Below are 17,601 nucleotides of genomic sequence, written 5' to 3' on the forward strand. Positions count from 1 at the left end.
GATGTTGAAGAAATACAACAGTCCAAGTCAAAAGTCCTCAGAAATGGACTCTGCTGTTGGTTAGCCCTGGAGACTATGCTGGCTGAGCTTTCGTACAGCACTGTGCATTTGAACTAGGGGCAAAAGCATTGGCACTTGGAAAATAGCTGTGTCCTGATGGATTTGACAGATCTGCTGGGTGGGAGGGAGCACGCTTTGGAGCGAAGCAGAGCTTCAGGTTACGGCAGTGTGGTTGACCAGGCATAACTTGTGCCTTGAACTGAGATAAACTGGGCTGGTGGCAATGAAGAACACAGGAGTCCCAAACTAGGCAGATGCTTTTCCTCTCTCTTGCAGAAAGGCAACATAACTAAAGCTTCCTAGCATCAAATTAATTTTCATTTACTCCCCACGAACAATTGTCAGTGGCACAGAGGGCTGTTAACCTAATCTCTGATCCAAGGCTTGTGGAAGTGAATATGAGCCTCTTCGTTCCCGTCAGCAGGCTGTGGGTCTGGCCGTCGAGATCAGAGCATGAGTTTAAGCATCTGGAGCCATGGATCCTCTCGCCACGCAACTAGATTTTGTAAATATAACCATTCATCTTACTCTGTCATGTTTCACCCAACTACTCATATTCTGGCTGTCTAAGCTCCTCCATTCCTGTTTCCTGACCTAATCTCTCCCTTTTTAAAGCATCTCCACTGTTACGTTGCATCAGGAGTTTTATTTCTCTAACTACTGAGTTTGCTTTCATCTACCCTTTGTAACAAGACTCAGTGCGTATCTGAAATCCCTCTCTCATGTCCCCACACTAAAACCTTCCCTGCAGCCTGCCTGCGTTTCTTTCACAGCTTAGTTCAGGCAGCAAGCCAAAAACCTCAATGAATTGTTTTTCAGAAAAAGTTCAGCAGTCTTTTTGTCCAGCTCCTGACAATTCAAGTAAATCCTGTTCCTGAGGAAGCTGGGCTTGCGCAGGGTAGCAGAGAAGCATCTTGCATCCTCCTGCTCGTCTGCACACACCGCAGGTAAGCAAAGGACAGGGATCTGGGGGCAGTTTGTAGTTCAGAGCTGGTCCAGAGCGAGGAGCCTGCGAGGTCCTTCCCAAGCCATGGCTTCTTCACTGTTGACTCTGTGTCGGGATTTTTCCCTCTCACTCCACAAAACTGGACTGGATCTCTCAGAAAAGGCTTTTGCTGGGCTATTAATCTTTCCTAACAGGTGAAAGATTTTGAACTGCTTTCTGCAGCCTGGCTCCATGTCTGTCCGGAGCCTGGAAGAGCAAAGCCAGACCTGGAGCTCTGTGAATCCCTAAACTGAGCGCCAGTGCTGGGGCAGGGAGGCACAGGGGGTCTGCGGCCCTGCTGATGACCATGATTTGTGCACTTCATACAGAATCCTTTGAAAATAGACCCAAAAACATGTGTGCATGCATAATGGGGCAGGGTTGGGGGGGATATTGGTTTTAAGGAGTCACTTGCGTCACTATGTGTTTCTAAATACAAGGTTCTCCTTTCCCAGCCATGCTGGCCTTAGGAAGTCCCTAGGCTCCTTTCTGATTTTGAATGAACCTGGGGCCTTTCTGGGCTGAGCTAAGCTCAATGAGGAAATCACTTGCCTGCTGCAGGAGGTCACTCCTGGGAAGATGGGGTGGCACAGGCATGTGCCAGCTGCCTCCTCACCTGCCTGGGCATCACCTGCCTTCCCAGAGCTCGGAGGTGCCCAGCTGCCGCATCGCCTGCTGCAGCAGTGCGTCCTTTGCAGGCACGGCCACGCTCCCAGGAGGATGCCTGTCAGTGTGAGTGTCTTTGCTGTCTCCTCTGATTAGGCAGCTAAGGACAGGAGCTGGACCAAGACAGCCTGCTCATAGGAGCAGCGGGCAAAGTGGCATGCAGAGGAGAGGCAAGCTGAGCTTGCTCGTGCCTCCTTTCAGGGTTGCAGCTCCCTGTGGTGGTCTTGAGCTCTGCATATTTTGCAGCCTTGTCCCATACAGGTCTCATCATCCTATACTGCAAACAAGCAAACCTATGCCCACCGTAGGGTCCCAAGGCAGTACAGGGGGCTATAGGTCTCTAGCATGGGTTTGCTGCCTGGCAGGCTGGACCCATGCGGCTTAGGGGAAGAGGTGGCTGATATCAGCACGGGAAAGTCCCTTTGTCAGAACCTCACACCTCCCTCATCGCCCTAACAAAGCCCATACTCAGGGGAGCACAAACCCACCCTTTCCTGGGGTTGCCTGGAGTTGCTTTCCTCAGTTTGTTCTTTGTTTTTTGTTCCTGAGCTGCAACACAGGCAAGAAAGGAGCCCACACTAGGATCCCTGGGGGCAAGCAAGCTATTGTCCTTAAAACAAAAGAACTTTTCCTCAAATGTACCAGCAACAATGTGAAGTGCCCGAGAGCCTTTACTTCATCCTGGACCAGGCTTCCTGATGTTTTCCTGGATGCTTGTCTGGTCTGACAGCTCTGAAATTCAGGCTTCCGACTCTGGTTGATTCCCCCTCGCAAGGCTCTGAGTGGATATCTGAGAAAGCCCTCAGGACCAGAAAATGTTTAGCTAGAGACGAGGAGCTATGTGTCTCCTGTCCCTGCTCCTCAAAAAAGGGGGTGCTGCTGCATTTGTCAGGGCTCAGGACCAGGATGGAGCAAGAGACAAGCGCGGGTGCAGCACGGCTCCTCCGCTCAACTGGCAAGGAACAGTCACACCAAGAGCGCAGAGCGAACAGCGCGTACCGGGCTGGAAGGGGGGTCTCCGCTCAGGCACTGCATGTTTTAGAAACAGAAACACCAGACGGCTTATGGAGAAATATTGCAGGACCTCCCCCTACTTTATCAGCATCTTTAGGATTTTCTATATTTCATTTTGAGGGGGAAAGAATGGCTTAAGTCAGCAAACAGGTTAAAACCCCAGCAGAATGGTTTTCCCATCCACTGTCACCTACTTAGCTTCTATCTCTGCTGTGACTATCAGCCCCTCCCCCTCCCTCAGACCGGCCCATGGGGAAAATCGAGATGCTCCGGTGCAGCCTGCACTTGTCTCATCCACGCTGCACTCCCATGGAGACCACCTTCACTCAGCAGCAGAAAGACCTCAGCCTCAGAGCTGCTCCAAGCTTCCTGGGATGGTCCAGAATCGGGACTGGAAATGAATGCAGATGCTGCCACTGCCTGCTCACGTTATCCCAACAATCCCAAATTCAAGAGACCTTTTTTTTCCCTAGGAGGTACTGGCATTCCTCCAAGCACAGGGGGACCAGATGGAGCAGTAACACAGCTAAAATTGGGAGGGGGGAGGAGGGGAGGGGAGTATCTGTTAAGGAGCTGGCTTGAAAATAAGATCATGTAAAACAGCTGTTGCTTCAAGAAACGGTTTTGTTGCTGAATCTAGAAAAGGACAGTATGGGGGCTGATGTAAAAAAATCAGCCCTGAAGATCAGATGTTTAGACTGTATTTTGAAAGGTTAGCAGGTCAAGTCTGGAAACGCTGGAAAGTGTAGGGGGGGTGTCTGTCTGCTGAACTGCACAACAGCTCACTGCTTGGCTTTCTCATGGATGCTCCTTTGGGACAGTTGGGGGGTGCTCCGGGAGGCAGTCGTTCACCTCTGAAGTCTTCAGCATTCAGAACTGTGAATTTCTCCCGACACAGCTTCCATTCTGTATTACCGGAGCTGACTTCGGCGCATCAGTTCCCTGTGATGTAGATAGAGGAAAGCATCATTAGGTAACCATTTATGTAAGTGATGGGACACGGGTTTGCCTTGTGTTGAGATTTCAGAGCTGAGAAAGCTCCGATGGCATCTTTGCTGCACGGAGATTGACCCAGTTCCCTACTGCATTGCCCCAGCCTAGCTGAACAGCCTGCAGTGGACGTTGCCTTGCCTCGTCCATATCCCTGTCCCGCTGAGACGAGCGGGAGCTCTGCCTCACATTTTCCAGTCAGGTATTTGCTTCTGTGGATCGCTATGGAGATGGGGGCCAGCGCTGAGAGGCATCGCACAAACAACATGAGGCGGTCTGTGTCCTGGGGGACTCGGTACAAACTCGGTGAAGGCATGCTCTGAAAGGCGTCCGGGGCACAGAATTCCCATTAACACCATCAAATGGTGCTGCTGTTCAGTGCTTTGAAAACTGATCTCACTCTTAGGAATGGTTTTGAGGTGAGGGAGGGGAAAAAAACAGAGGGAGAGAGGGATTAGTGCGAAGAGAGCCATGGCTGCTTGCTGAGGACAGGAACCCAAGTGGCCTGGTTGCTTGTTGCACCACTGTTTTCTGAATTTGTGCCTAAGCGGCTGTTGCAGAAGCACACCAGAATTTATTTTCCTTTCCACAATGCACTGGTGTGTTTTATGTAGGACTTTCTACATGGGTATGAGGAACATGCAGCAAGAAACTTCAGATTCAAGGCGACTCCTAGCCACGATGCTAGGAGGTACTTGGGCTTAAAGCAGACCTGTTTTCCCCTTTGGGTGGACATAACCACACGGCAGGTCATGCATACAGCGAGCAAAGCTATAGCTCCCAAGCACAACACGTACCTTATGTAATTATGCTGTGATGGCCATTGGCACCGAAGCATGTATTTATGTTCCGGTGAATGTCTAAAACAGCGAGTGTAGGAATTTGGTCTCCTTGGTGACAAAACCAACCAATGGAAAACATATATATATAAAAAATAAAAAAAAAAATAATAAAAAAAAAGCTAAAACCATCCACAGAGTTTGCTTTTATTTTCAGAGTGGAGGACAGTGAATCAGCCTGCCTCTTATCTGCTTTTGTATCCGTGCCTGGATAGCAGAGGATGCCTGGCTTAATTCTTTTGTTGTTCATAATGGACAAGTATCCTTAAAAAAAGAGGTCTCCAGTTTGCCATAGACAAAGCTGATCTTTAGGCTAGGGGGACAAGCACCAAGATAACCCTTCAGCTCTCAGTCACCTGGTTTGTATCTGACAAATGCAGTCAACATTGGTGGGAAGCTACTCGATGCCCTAAGTGGAATGAGTTTCCTTTTGCTTTGCAAACAGATAACTGGTTTCACCGGAGACTGCGCTGTGAGTTGACATTAATGGGTAAACCCTCAGGGGTTTTCAGAGCGGATGGCAGACTGAGTGGAATGACAGACACCGCCCCCGCACCTGGGGCTGGGAAAGGTGGCACCCTCTGGAACAGCTCCCGGCAGCTCCCCAGGGGCTCAGCACCATCACAGAGGACATCCTCTAGCTACGGGCAGGAGGTAAGCATGCCTGGTACAGCAGCTGCCTTCTCTTGCCTTTTTGTTTTGTGTAGAAGCAAGCCAAGTCATCCCAAACCAGGATCACCTATCCCAAGACATCCCTGAAGAGGAGAATTAAAAGAGGATTAAACCACCAGCTAGCTGTAATGATAGACCTTCCTTCCCAAGGGGGGGAAATGTGCCAGCACAGCCCCTGTGTGAGCAAGGAAAACAAACTGTGAAATGTTCTGCACGCTCAGCTCCTGTCGGCAGCTCTCTGAGCAACCTTGGGTACCATCCTTACCATATAGTCCCCATTTCTAACCTCACAGTAATGATACTGAGTTTTGGTAAAGTATGTTTTGCCCTTCCTGCAGAGCCCTAGGTTAAGACTAGCATTAACAAAGACATAGGCTGCCCATGCTGACAGACCAGGCAGGGGAAAACAGCCACCACTTGTGTAGGAGCATCTTGCTCCAGAGACATGTGAGCTGTTATAGCCCATGTTGATCCACAGAGAAGAAGGACTTGCTCTCCTGTAAAGACACCCGAGTCTCTTAAAGAAGAGACAGTTCTTAAGATAGCAGAGGCCATCACCACCCCAGCACGGTGCAGCCACCCAGGGTCAAGCCAGACCTGGCTTTGGGCAGCATGGGGTGGATGACAAAACCGTGATTTTACTGAGCGGTGGCAGTCCCTCACCAGCCCAGACTTTCATGAATAGCAGCAAGGGCTATTCGACATTCGCACACTAGTTGGGAGCATCTTACGGTGGGTGTTGGGCTCTCATGGTGCTGCTGGTTGGAGGTAAAGGGTTTGAGAACAAGGGGCAGTTTTTATTACCTGCTGGGAGCAAAGCAGTCCAAGAACAGTGTGTTTCTGACATCCCAGGCATGGATTTGCCTGCTGGATCTGGTGCTCTTAGTTTGGAGTCTGTGAGAGCCAAGACTGCTTTACTCAGTGCTTTCTGGAGGTGGCCACATCTTCAGATCACTGCTGGGCTGAAAGCCACCTGCGTGCCCAGAGTGCAGCACCACGTCCTCAGCAAGCTCTCCCACGAAACAAATGCCTTGACAACGCCAAATCAAAACATTTTTTGCTTCAGCTCAACAGGCTGGAAAGAGAGATTAGGTTTCCCAGGTGGAAAATTTCCCACAGAAAATATTAAAGCCCTGTTTTTTTTCTGATTAATGACTGTTGTGACCCTCACTCCCTAAGTTATTCTAGTGATGCCCCAGGATTCTAATTAAGACTGAGCCCAGCGGCTCTTGGCATTGTGCAAACACATGGGAAGACTCCAGCCCTTCTCTAGAAAGCTTCTCATCTAGTTTGGTTTAGGCAAATGCATCCATTGAAACTTTTTTTTTACTTTTTCAACAGTGCTACAATGGAGGCTTTCATCTCTGCCTCTTGTGTGTATTCCAATGTCATGCCCTCTGCTTTCAAAGGCTTAGGTTTGCCTTTAATTGTGTTGAGAGCCTTTGCCTCTAAGCCTTTAATAATGGATTTTTTCTCCTCTGCCAAAAGAAGAATTTTGTTTCATTGCTGGCTTTTCTTCTAAAGCTAAAGTGACAGTTCCCTCTTCTCCATGAGATTTACAAAGCTTATCTTTTAATTTTCAAGAGCCAAACAGCAAGGGGGTGGTGGTGGTGAATGAAACGTCATCGTGCCTTTTAAACCCTGTCGCTAGGAGAAGGCTTAATGATCTACAAATACATAAACTGCACCCTCTCAGGGTTGGTTCGATCTAGTTACGCTGAACTGCTGCTCTGGACAGAGACCTGCCAAAGGATGGAGCTGGGGGGGGGGGCAGGGGGAGCAAAGTCAGCACACTCTTTACAAGCCTTGCCCTGCTGAAGCCCCAGCTTGGCCATTGGGAGAGCAGGGAGGTGCCTGAGCAGCGCATCCAGCCACCACTATGCTGTACCCCGGCTTCTGCGCGGGGCTGAGACCGTCTCTCCTGTCTGAGGCTCTGGATGCGGCCGGAGGCAGACCACAAAGTCACGCACTGGCACTTTTGGAGGGGGAATTTGAAAGTGCTCGGTCAGACCTGTTAGAGATGGTGCTGCTCCCAGCAGAGTCTCCTAGCTCAGGTGTCTGGGCTGGGGTCCAGTCTGCTTGTAGCTGCATAAAACCCTTCCAGGGGTCAGGGCTGTGCTGCACCTGTGGAGCTGCTCTTCAGCAGGGCACCGAGAGCCTCTCCGTGCATTTCCTACCGGGGGTATCAGTGGCAGTGGCAGGAGGCTGAGGCAAGAGGCTGTCAGGCACTCTGCTTCCACGCAAGAAAATAACCTGCGATCAGCTTGAGAGATGACTGGACCCCATCTTCAAGGATCTGAAACAAGAAAGCAAAGACAAATCCCTTGTTCCTTCTGCTCTAAGCTCAATGTCGTCATGTCACATCGCATGGCTGGGAGGATTTGTCTCGGCGCTGGGGAGGACAGCCCTGGGAGTGCAATCAAGGCTCTGTGGGACGAGATGGAACGAGCTGCTCTTCCAAGCTATAAGCTCCTCTGCCCGTGCCAGCACGTGGCTGTTGCGCAGGAAACACGGGGCTGGAGAGGGGCTGTCTTTCCACTGAACAATTCAGTAAGTGGATTCAACGGTTTCATGTCGATTGAACTCTGCTGACTTACCCTGGCTGAGGAGCTGGTGCTAGAGAAGGTCTGTCATCCTTTTGTGCTGGCCGATAGCAGAATTTTCTCATTGAGTTTTGTTTGGAGTATGTCAGCTCGGAGCAGGAGCCACCGCTCTGCAGCTAGTCTGTGGCCACTGCGATGGGAGAGCTAGCCTTGGAATGTGTTACAGCAGAGAAAAACAGTGTTTCCCAGATGGTAGGAAGCAATGCTGTTCTGAAACTCAGGTTTGGGGCTGTCTCTGACATAAGCAAAGTTTCTGACGAGCAGGAAGCTTCTCAGCTGCTGGGCACCCTGCAGGATGTCCTTCCCTGCCTTGGCAGAAGTCCATCAAGCCTGAACCATCACGCACAAAATGTTTCAGCCTTAACCGTGCAGCATTTTGTAATGAAACTGTTTAATCTGACTGTGACTGTCTCCAGAGCACACTGTGGGGCTGTTAAGTGCATCTTCATGCAGGGCACAGCAAGTGCCATGTTTAACAGCAGCCCAGCTGGCACTGCCAGCACTACATGCCCAGAAACCATATGGGAGGCTGAATCTTCAGAACCACCGTGTTCTCAGTCCCTCTTCCTGCTTCTAATTTGAAAGAGGCACGTGAGCACTTTTTCCTTAAGCTTCCTTCTGCAGCGAAAATGAAAGCATGAAGACATTTCACAGCAGGAGCCATAGGTTGTGCTGCCAGGGGGTGTGTGCTTCATTCCTCCACACTGCTGGTCCTCAGCCCTGGCGATGAAGGACCAGTGGAGCAGAGAGCCCTGACTCCCTCTCGAGGGTATGAACCCAGGAAGGGAGTCCGAGGCGGAACGCAGGATTGCAGGGGCTCCATGCCACGTGCTGCTGGGCACAGCAGAAGGGAAATGGCTGCCTTCCTACGCTCAGCTTGTTTTAAATCACGCATAGATGGTGAAAGTATGTCTTGTTTCCTTCAGCAAGACCTTCCACCCACTCCTGACTCCATGTAGGCTCTGATGCTGCGGTGAGCAGCATGGCGTAAATCTTCAGGCAAACTGCTGAATATTGTAGCCTCATTTGGTAAATGAGAAAAACGGGCTTCCCAGAAGATGCCTTTCACTTTAATTATTAAATAAATGGGAAAACAGCCTTCTGTCTAGCTGAGCTGGCAGCTTACAAAGAGATCCAAGTGAAGCCAACGCAATCAGCTAGCTGTCAGGTTTCCAGCCTGTTTGCTCCCCTCGGGAGCACCCTGGTGTGTGTCTGGAAGCTCTGCTCTGTGCAGGGAGCAGCAGGAACCAGAGGGACAGGCGCTGCTGCTGAATGCCCTGCTTGTCCTTGGACGGGCACAATATGGTCCAGACCCCCCGGAGTGGGATCTGCTGCCATCAGTAGCTGAGGGCTGCCCAGGAGACCACTGCAGGCACAAGTCACTTCAGCTCATGGAAAATACAAGACTCACCTCCACATCCTCTACATCCTCCACCCAGAGGCTCTTCATGTCAGGAGCAAACAGGAGGAGAGCTGTCTGTAGGCAGAGGATGCCAGACCTGGGACGTTCAAGGCACAAGCTGTTGCCTTGGCAGGAGCCAGCATGTCCCTGGGAACTGGCTTTGGGCTGGAAGGGGAGCCAGTGGTGACATCCCAGATGGGGGTGCTAGCAAGCCACAGGATGCCCGATACTCCTGCCAAATCCTTAATAGCTTTATTTGGGTGAGTTCAGCTCTTCATTCCACTTCTTCCCTTTCCAAGTTAGAAGCATGGAGGAGCTACACGTCAAACCCGGTGTTTTCTCCCTGGCTCGGTGGCACAGTAGCCACAGGGGTGTTTCTTGCTGAGCCTGATGTGTTCACACTTACTGGGGTAGCAAACTCCATCCATGCCTCCAGGGGAGCGGAGGTGAGAGCAGCCTTTTCAGGACAGAAGGGAATGTCGTGCAGTACGACATTCCCTTCTGTCCTGAAAAGGCTTCAGATTTTAATCCCAAGATAGACATTTCAACAAAACTCTCTGTTTTTTAAAATATCTCAAAGATGATGCTTTCACTTCAGGCAGAGGGAACTCATTTTGAAACCTCAAGAGCTGCCGTGAAATGGGATTGTCATCTGCCAGGGAGCTCCAGTGCCTGCGTGCCTTACAGCGACGGTGACAAATTCTCATCCCAGCCTGGCACGTGAGTTATGCAGTGCCGCTCGTGAATATTGGGAAGTTTGCTGAAATCCTCATTTAGCAGTGCAGGCTGTGTTTGCAGCTGTGTGATGACTCCATGGTGGTTTTAGTGCTCAGGCTTGTGACTCTGAAATGTCTAGCAAATAACACACACTCCCACTAAGACTTCATTTATTTTTTCTCATTTTGCTGTGTACAAGTACCTTTAATTGCTTTAAAAAAAAAAAAAAATCCTTCTCCTCCCACCCTGTTTCATTTTGCATTTTGCTTCATTCCTATGCCTACAAAGGCCAGTAAAAGACCAGCCAAACCTCCAGTCTTCTCCAGTAGTCATTCCAGACCCAGACATTAAGGCTACCTGAGCAAATTGGTAAGGATTGTTCCTCTCCACAAGCATCTTTTCATACTTCTGGTGAGCTCTGGTAAGCTTGAAGCACCCCATTTCCACTTGTCTGCCCTCCAGCCACCCCTTCTAGGTCAAACAAGGAGGAGAAGCAAGCGCTCATCAACAGCTGGGGCAGGCATTGGCTGCAGGGCTGGGGCAGGCAGTGTGGTGCATCCCAAAAACAGCACCCTACCTCCTTCTGCCAAGCAGCTGACCAGACAAAATGTTGTGTCCGAGCCAAACAGCTTGTACTCACGCAGGCTTCCAGCTTTTGAAACTATAAACATCTCACAGAGAATGAAAGGATCAGAAACCTACAGCTGCTGTAATTCAGACGCTCTTTGATACGCTCAGCTTCCCGGCGTATTTGCTTTCTGGGCTCCCAGCAGAGACTGCAGAGACCAAAGCAGCCTGACAGGCCAGTTCCCAGGTAGGGAACGGAGGTAATTTCAGGGTAACTGAAGGCTTTCTTTTCCCCCTTGCCCTTCCCTGGTTGGTGGCCATAGGCAGCAGAGGAAAGCCTGAAGGAAGACCAGTCAGCCTTCAGGCACGTAGCACGTGTGTATTTTGCAGGAGGACACAGGCTCAAATGAATGCATAAGGAGCTAGGTGTCACTTTGGGGAGCAGGCATCCTGAAATGCTTTGCAGGAGGTGCATTTACCTACTGCTGAGCTATTCAGCATCTCTGGGAGCAGCACAGCCTGTTCAAAGAGGGAGGTGTGTGACCGCTAGAAAATGCTTGTCATGCTTGGAATTGACATAGTGCCACAGATTTAATGAAGCAGCATCAGTTGGTGAAAGGAAAAAAGAAATGGAAGGGAGCTGGAGGGGGGTGTGTTGCTTTCCTTTGAAAATTTTTTTTTAAGAGAAGAATCATTTCGGTGTTTTAATAATGATTGACAGTCAGGTTGGTAGAAAGGCAACATCTTAGCAATAGGCTGTAAGTTATTCTACCAAATAGGACTCTTTTTCCTGCTGTCATCCCTTCTTCTACCTTTGCCGAGCAGCAAGCTATTCTCATTCCTAGCCCTGGTGTTTTGTCACTGTGGGTGCAGCCAGTGTGGGCAACAGCACCGCCGTTTCGCCAGCACACTGAAGCATGCACAGAGCAGCAACTGGCTGTTACTCAGGAACAGAGTGTGATACTCCCTGTCGTGGGCACCGAGGCAGGCCCCTGTGTGCCAGTGCTGCTGTAGGCTTTTCACCCCAAAAGGCAAGGTGCATAATCACCTTTTAGATAGGACTCAGAGATCTGAAGCTGGGATCCACAGTCTTGTTTGAATGTCAGCCTGTATCACATCAAGACAGATCAGAAAGCATCAGGCTGGCTTACGAGGGCAGCACCCCCCCTTGGCATAATCCATCTCCCTAGCTGCGCATATGAATGTGAAGAGGAAATGTTATTTCTATGGTGACACATCCTTGAGAGCACCTAATCTGGATTTATTGAGGTCGTAAAACTGACTTAGCACTGCGGTACCTAGACTGTAGGATAAATAGAAGTCTTCTATTTATAATACTGCCAATCTGGCACCGCTCACAAGCACTAAAAATAAAACTTTTTGCAAAGCAAGTCGAATTAATGGGTGCTCTTTTTGCATTCCCTATGAACCAGCCCCTGATCCTATAGCATGCTGCAAGTTGTCAGCGTTCAGCAGCAATTCTGCCCAACGTTGCTGATACTTTGGAGAGCTGGGTGCTAGTATCCCTGTAGAAGTGGCTTCTCTTTTCCTTTTGGGTAGTCCGACTGTGTGCCCACTTTTGGCCCCTCTGCAAGTCTAGGGCAGGAATTATTAGCCCTGATAATCAAAGCATTCAAGCAAAGCCCAGAAAAAAGGGGGTTAGCTGTGCTGGGGCTGCCCAGTGCATGCTTCTGGTCCCCCCGTGTGGAGCTAGTGCAAGACTCACCCTCCTCTCCAGCGAAGCTTGCGTGAGCTTGCAGCCAGAGTATTTTGCCAGGTGGATGCCGCTGGAGGCAAACTGTTAACAGCTGAACCGCTGTCGGACTTGCTGTTCTTTCCCGTCTCTGCTGGGTCCAGCCTCGTCTGCCTGTGTTATCAACATGGGCACCAGGGCACTGGCTCTGCTGCTGGCACCCAAGCGGAGAGGGTGTGTCAGGCACAGGGTGAGGGTGGCACATCGGAGCCAAACACCACCAGTTGCATCGCTCTGGCACAGTCCACCATGTAGCAGTCACGGACTGGGTATCCTAGGACAGCGGACCTGGATTAACGTGTGAAGTGATCCATTTAAGCTGCAGATAAACCCACCATGGATGTTCTTTCCCAGAACTGAAGTGAGCTTCACCTTCCAACTACATTGAATTTAATACCAAACATATTATTTTATATGAAACCTTATTGCTGTTTAACTTGCCCATGTAAAATCTGTATTTCCAGTGGATACCACTTTGCTTTCCCCTGCTAGCCCACCCAGCACTGTAGAAGGCTCCCAGAGGCTGTTCCCCGCTTAGCTTGTAACACTGAATAGCCTCCCAGCTTTCTTCTCTTTGATAGGAAAGCAGGATTTTATTGTTAACACTGTTCTGGACAAGATCATAAGGCAGATACCTGCTGTTGAGATTTAACACCTGCCTGGCTTCCTTTACAATGTTTTCTGGGATTGCATTTATTCTCGAAGCAGATCAGGCTCTTTCCCTGCAGTTCCCAGCTACTGAGGCGTATCAATAACACCCCGTTGGATCTAGCTCCTTTTCACATGGCTCTGCTGGAGAGGCAGGATGGGGTACAGGTGCCAAAGCTGGTCCTCCACCAGCTCTCCTCTGAACACGCCTGGCTTCAAGAAGTGACCTAAACATGAAGAGCAGCTTCTCGCTGACCAGCTGCTAATCAGGGCTGCCAGGAACCCTGTGGTCACTTTGATGTCCTCCTGGTGCAGACGAGCGCGTAGGCGTTCAGCCCACAGCAAAGCTCTGTGTTGCTAATCGGGCTGGCAGGGCTGTGTGGGAACGTCATTGTCACACTGGGAGGGGATGGGGAGCACTTGGTGCAGGGCTCTGCTGGTGTCCTGGCACACAGGACAAGCCCTGAGCACCAAAACCTTGTCTCTAGCACCAAATGGTGTTCAAAGGAGCGATTCTTGCTCCGAGAGGGGATATTTTCTCATGTCATTATTTCTTTCCGCAGGAAGCCTTGATGGCAGAGCTGGCGTGGTTTGGGTTAGGGTGCGGGCATCAGGCGTGATGCAACGTGGTGTGGAAGCAACAGATGCTGACGTTCTCCTAAACTCGTGATCAGGTTAGTTGGCTTTTTGTTTTGGCTTTTCCTACCTGTGACTTCACCCAATTTGGAAAGACTAGATGCCAGACAGACATAGGGGAAAAATCATTCCCAAGCCTCCTGTCCCAAACAGCACACAGCAAGAGTACCATTAAGCACAGCGGGGTCTAAGAAGGACAAGAAACAGCTGGGCCAAAGTGCTGCTTTACAGAACAGCTCGTGGGGGAGGCTGGGGGCTTGGAGGGTCCCAGCAGCAACACACCTGCCTGCGTGATGGCCCTGTGGAAGCTCACACAAAGCTAGGCCACCCTTAATCCAAGATGTAGCAAGTTGAAAAGATGCTGCAGCCCTGCAAAACATTCCTAAGCTTTCCAGTGATTGTCACTGCCTGCCTGTGACGCTGTGTGGCTTCTGCCTGAGGACTACCCTCGCCTCACGCCCTCAGCAGTGAGGTACTGAGCCCTGGTTCACCCTGAGCAGTGCTTCAGCACACAGATGCAGGCTGTTCTGCTGACAGAGCTGCCCAAATTGCCTTGCCCAGCACCTGTGTCTTCACATCTTAAAGCCATCTGAAAACAGGCATCCCAAAACTTGCAAACCATGCAGCAGCAAGTGCAAGCAAAGGGGATTTCAAGAGTTTTTTCAGGGTCCTGTGACCAAATTTGTTTGGATCTGGGTCTAGGATCCTCAGGGACACCAGGTGAGCCTAAATGTTGATGGGATTAATGCAGACAGTGGTAAGATCTGTACAGCCTGAGGTGAGATGAAGGCAGCATGCTCGGGCTGCAGCCACCCAGGAACAGAGCTGCCTGCAGAAGTTTCAAGCCCAGGGAGTGGGACAGCACTTGCCAGGCAGGCAGGTGGCAGCCTGGTGGCAATTGCACAGTTGGGCAGTCTTGGAAAAGAAAGCCAGAAGGCCAAGCAATTCCAGCACAGTAAGTGCAGTTAAGCACTGCCATATGGCTTCTTTTGCAGAAGAAAACACAGCGAGTGAGCCATCCCACTGTTTTTCCTTCAAAATGAACTTTCCAGTTCATCTCCTGCAAGTACTGGAAAAACCTGATGGCCTGTGGGGATCACACGAGTTGACAAGGTAATTCAGAGACCCCTGGGAAAATGAGCCACGTGGAATGCGGGAATTCCCCGTGGAAATTATCTGGTCTTTTGCTCTGATGTCTGGGAGAAGGCTGGTGGCAAGAGGGTAAGGCATTTCTACTGGTGGAAAACCTGAGGTGGATCAGAGAAGAGGGAGAAAAAAAACTTCATCGGGTAAAACCCTGCCATGCCCGATGCAGAGGGAGGAAGAAGTGGCTGCTGCTGGCCGCAGAGTGGTTTGACCTGATGGAAACTATTGCAACCAGAAAAAATAGATTTGAACAGTTTTATCTCCTGCAAGGTTTTTGATAGAAGTCAGGAGGTGAGTAGGCAAATATTTTCCAGCAAGGGCAGCAAAGAAAACAGTAGGATTTTCTGCTTCATTTAGTAAATCCATTGCTTTTGTCCACAGTATTGCCATTAGTTAGCCTGTCTTAACCCTTGCACCTCCACTAACCTCTCTGGCACAGAGTTACCAACACAGGCAGAAATCTGACTTGCTGACAAAAGTTTGCTTGCGTACACCTCTCCCTGCAGATGGAGAATGAAAGACAGCCTGCTCAGGGACTGGGCGACAGTGAGAGGATAACTACAGGTCAGGGAAACAGCAGCGCCCATAAGTAATTGATCCTCAGACACCATTTCTTAGCAGAGAGGAGGAGAGTGTCTGGGGGAAGCTCTTTTGGAGGAAGAGCATCCTTTGCTGAAGCAGGCTTAGAAGAAAGGATGGGAGATGTACCAGAGAGACAGCCGGTGGGTGGGAGGAGGGAAGATGCGGAGCTTCGCAGCAGGGCAGCAAGTAATGTGTATGTTTGCAGGCTGGGAATTTTTGGGGCTGAATGATAGAATTTTCTTATTCGTAGCAACCGAGTTTTCACTGGCAGAGGAATATTTCTTCTCTCCCATACAAGGCCCCTTCAAGAACCAAACCCCAGCATTGCTAACAGTCCATAGCAATAAATAGTTCATTGTCTGTTTGTTTCTTTCTTAAAACCTCAGCTCTGAAATCATATAATTGCATGAGAATATCTGCTTTACTTTTTTCAAAAGGGTCTTTTTCAAAAAGGTTTCTGACCACTCTGCTAGTCAAGAAGGAAGCTTTAAAACCATGAAAACCCAGAAGACAGAAGGAAACAAGTGATTGTGAACTATTAAAAACCTCTCCAACAAGCCACTCATCTTTTGGGGACATTCAGGATGCTCGAATGCATGTGGCTGGCAGGATCACAACTCCAAACCACAGCTGCTAGAGCCATTGAAAGAAACATTGCCATCTCAATCACTGCACATCAGCTGCGGTAGTTAAAAGCTTGCCACCGGTCCCCTTCCCCCTTCTCTCTCCAAAATTTGCCATTCGTGGTGCCTATGAAAATTGCCTTGTTTTATGTGAGCAGTGAAAGCTGCCAGCAGGCATAGCCTGGCTTTGACAGCCCGTTTGCCGGGGGACAGCCCTGCCGCTGATGGGGTGTGAAGAACACCAGCACCTCCTCGAGAGCTCCCACCACAGCCACTTCCCCTGTGCTAGCATTATTAGGGGGGTTGGGCATCTCATAGATCCCTCACCTCAGCAAGGAATGTATTAATTACCCACCTTATAAAAGCCTTGCTAATATTTCTCCCTCTGGCCTTTGCTTTCCTCATGGCACGCTATTGCACCCGTGGCAGCGCATCACTGCTTGGTTCCTCACGCCTGTCCCACTGCATGGCTTGGGCTCTGGGCTGCGCACAGGAGCCACAGAAATGCCCATCTCTCCAGCTTCCATCCCCAAGACTCACTCAGCAACGCACCTTGCTGCTTGTGGTCCTTTCAAGTAGACCACAGTGCCTGGGCTATGCTTTTCCTGCTGTAGGTTCAGCTGTCCTGCACTCTCCTAGCCTGGCCGGGGTCTCACTGCTGGCATCACCACCTCCCAACATCTCCGGTGTCGGCACTGTCCCCTGTTGCGGCTCTCAAGGTAGGATTGGCACCCATACAGATTTTCCCATGCAACCATCTCCACATCAAATTCTCCTGCAGCATCACTTTGCGTTATGCTTGCATGCGCTTTCCAAAACATGTAGCTCCTCTGCCACCAAGTCTGTCTTTTCCCTCTGATATAAACATTTCTGAACACCTCTGAGGTGGAGCATCCCCTCTCACGGCACGGGCCGGCAAGCAGGAGCGTGCCTTGGGTCGGAGCTGCAGGAGGGGAGCAGGGAAGCATGGCAGCATGGCCTCTCACTGCTGGCTGCCAGCAGCAAAGCAGAGCCTGCGGCCGGCCAGATAACAGGGGCCCCGGCTGGGAGTGACAAGGACAATGATTAATGCATGGGCAAAGGCTGTGTCACGTCCCAGCTTCAGGCCCAGAAGAAAAACTTTAAGAAATTACTTACTGGATACTGTGGTGGATGGGGAGGGGGGCGTGCAGAAGCAACCTAGCAGGCTTCAAACCAATATTTGTGCTGCTAATTGTTCGTAAATTCCCACAGCATAACGAACGCGTACGTCTCACTCAGCTGAGAACCACTTACTCGGACACAAACATGCGTGGGCTGAACACAAACAGCGTAGCCTGCCCTGTGCCCATCCGTGCAAACTGCGGCGTGGCGCCGACGCTGCTGGGCACGGGGGCCCTGCCTGCCCGCAGCCCACTGCCAGCCCTGCCTGCGTCTCGCCAACGCTCAGCCGTGCTCCCGACACAGGCACCTGTGTCGTTGTCTGCCAGCACACTTACCCCGGCTGGGAGCCCACCAGCTTTTTATTGCAGGTTATTTCCTCTGGCAACAGGCGCTCTGCTCCTCAAGCCAGTGCCTGGGCTCTGCAGCCGGCTGCTGCCGTTTGGGAGTGCCTTGGGCTGGCCGGCAATGTTTCCGACGCACAGTCGACCTTGGCAGCCCAGTCTCCCCATGGACAGGGTTTTTTTGGCATCTTTTCCTGGGTTTGCTGACTCGTGA

At 50.6% G+C, this 17,601-nt stretch overlaps 2 long non-coding RNA genes across 2 annotated transcripts; one reads left to right on the top strand and one right to left on the bottom strand.

The window, feature by feature from the left end:
- Window positions 1-3,410: 3,410 nt before the first annotated feature.
- On the bottom strand, window positions 3,411-17,517 carry LOC121092958. The gene is made up of 3 exons (XR_005829439.1): window positions 17,382-17,517; window positions 12,242-12,542; window positions 3,411-3,667 (listed from the first exon to the last, which is right to left on the bottom strand). It is a non-coding gene; the product is annotated as an uncharacterized LOC121092958 (long non-coding RNA).
- On the top strand, window positions 3,680-15,100 carry LOC121092959. Its single transcript, XR_005829440.1, has 4 exons — window positions 3,680-5,208; window positions 9,830-9,951; window positions 13,480-13,590; window positions 14,548-15,100. It is a non-coding gene; the product is annotated as an uncharacterized LOC121092959 (long non-coding RNA).
- Window positions 17,518-17,601: the final 84 nt, after the last annotated feature.

Source organism: Falco naumanni, chromosome 8, assembly GCF_017639655.2.
Source record: "Falco naumanni isolate bFalNau1 chromosome 8, bFalNau1.pat, whole genome shotgun sequence".
NCBI lineage: Eukaryota > Metazoa > Chordata > Aves > Falconiformes > Falconidae > Falco > Falco naumanni.